This window comes from Poecilia reticulata, linkage group LG20, assembly GCF_000633615.1.
Source record: "Poecilia reticulata strain Guanapo linkage group LG20, Guppy_female_1.0+MT, whole genome shotgun sequence".
Classification (NCBI taxonomy): Eukaryota; Metazoa; Chordata; class Actinopteri; order Cyprinodontiformes; family Poeciliidae; genus Poecilia; species Poecilia reticulata.
In genome coordinates, this window is record NC_024350.1 from 15001104 (window position 1) to 15003803 (window position 2700).

Consider the following 2700-nt stretch of genomic DNA (forward strand, 5'->3'; position numbering starts at 1 on the left):
GCTGATTACTTTAGCATGAACCCACCACGACTGCCCAGTCTGCATGCTCAAAAAAAATAAAGCAGCAACCTTGAGCTTTTTAAAGCAATCTAAATGCTATGAATGCTAAATCACAAAGTACAACCTTGTTTAATTTTAGCACAGACACTTAAACACTATCGTTTCCGTGCTTCACTTTGATGCAGAAAGGCAAATTCAGACTTCACCGAGCAACAGAAATTCAAAACCTGATCTGGCACCAAATCAAATGCATATTTTCTCCCCATCTTTATGTCTCATAAATTACAGTTCTGGTGTGCTGCGCAAATATTACCAAGCTGTAAGACAGCTGTGCCCCATTAAAATGTGTTATGGTTGCTGATTTCCTACAGCACACGGTCATCTCGCCAAATCTACGGCTAGTAATTAGAGGAGATGAAATGTTTAATTGTGCCTTAATTTTGATAAAATTTGACTGTCATCCATCCTATAATCAGGCATTATGCTTGCAAATCAACTTCAGCAGATGTAGGCAGGGAGACATGTGCTGACCTGACAGACATGTCTAGATGTCACAGCCGCACTCAGACTGCGTAGACCCCTGGAAACAGGTCGGTGCATTAATACTGATTAGCACACTGAGAGGTTCTAATGATTTACAATCACAGATAACAAGACTGTTTGCTAGTCAACAGTCCTAGTTAACACTCTGATGCAATCTGATGTCGAGAAGTGTCTTGCGGGGCATTTTGTAACAATTTTATTAGATTTTATGACTATGCAAGTGCATGATTTGGAAATAGAAATCTTTCTTATAAATGATAATCTGAAAAGTGTGGCGTACATTTCTAGCCCACCCCACTATTCAGCATGTTTCTATATTTAGTTGCACCTTTTTGATCCTTCCCTGCTGTAGAAAAGTCTCCCCACAGCATGATGCTGCCACAACCATGTTTCACAGCAGAGATTATGTGCTCCATAAGATGTGTGGGGTTTGTTTTCACAAGAGTTTAGCATTTAATCCAAAAAATTTAATTTGACCTTATCTGACCTTGTCCCACATGTTTGCTGTGTTCCCTGCATGACTTGTAAATTGCAAATATGTCTTCTTACGGTTTTGTTTTGTTTTCACCACTGTTAAATAAAGGCCCAATTTTCAGAATATGCCTGCTCAGGAAAAGCAACCCCCATAGCATGATACTGTCACCGCCATGCCACATTTCATCTTGTTTTTTTCTTTTTTTTAATAAAAGGATTTGAAAAAATGTGCATCATTTCACAATTCTGCATCACCTTGCGTTGGTTCGTCTCATAAAATTCCATATTCAGAAAATTGGTTTGTAAATGAAAATGAAAGAGGTTTGCATAATTCTCCAAGGCGCAGATATGGGGAGCGCTAATAACCTGATTACTTCGCAGCTTTGCGAACAATCGCTGTCCAACAAGAGCGGCGCACGCGGGTGATCGTGTCAGAATCGCAGGACAACAGGGAGGAAGCATTCTCTGACAGATGGATGACAGGAGTGCAGGAGTGGGAGAAGGTCAAGATGGGAGAGACGCACACAAAGCCTTCCTCACTGACGGCCAGAGAGCGTGTGATTTCTCAGGGCGCTAAACCGCGCAGCTCTGCCAAAGCACGACGCAGGCGAACTGACAAGGGCCGCTTCGTGGGGATGAAAGGACTCAAGATGACGCGGAGGAGAAGAGCCATGATAATGGCATAATGCAACAAAAGGCTGGACTGTTGGGTCAATATCCGACTGCTCTCGAAAACACTAAGAAAGCGTGTTGGGGTTTTCTTTCATGAAAGAGTCGACCTGTGAAGGAAATTTGCATATTTATGATCAACGTCCTCTGTCGAGAGAGTCCGCCCCCTCCCCTCGAGACATTAGGGGTGATTATTGTCATCCCAGAGCAAGTCAGTTTCCCCCAACATCACAGCATAAAACATATCATTACAAAGGGCCACGACAGGAAATGAGACGAAAGGCAGGGCTCCAGGAGCAGCCCATCCTAATCGCAGCGGCCAACTGTCACCCCCCACCTCCCACCGTCCATATCGGCTCGTCTGCCACAAGCTTTAAGCGGCAAGCGTGGAAGGATTTCACTGCAAACTTCTGAGTGGATCTGCAGTGGTAGGACATCCTGCCTAACATGTGGCACCCACGATAATTACGGCAGAATTAACACAGGCGGGTTTATAGCCCTTCTGCCGCCGGGAGACGGCTGCCAGATAGACACAGGCCTCATGTTTGAGCAGCCGTACTCGGGTCCAGACGCCCACCCGTCTCCAACACTTCTCACAGCAACAACTGTTCCGCAGGAGAGGACCACTTTCAGCAGAGCTGCCTGTCACAAGCCCTCTCGTCCTCGCTGCAAAGGCTGCATAAATCGAGGGAAATGGCAAACTACAAAGTGAGAGGAGCCAAATGAATAATGTTAGTGGTAGACTTATTCTGCACATCTCAACCACCTGCTTCGATCGCTGTCAGTCCCTTACACCACTGCCATCTCAATAGTGGCCGTTTTGCTTTTAAATATGGAATAATAGTTAGTAGTTACTAACCCCATTAACAGAACATGTTGCTGGTAATATTCACTGTTCGTATTTTGTCTTTTTGACTTGAAGATTTAAACCAGTGATGTCCAAACTTTTACCATGTTGACAAAAAATATTGTGTTGAAAGTACGCAAAAATAAGTTTCTGGTGAAATGATTTTA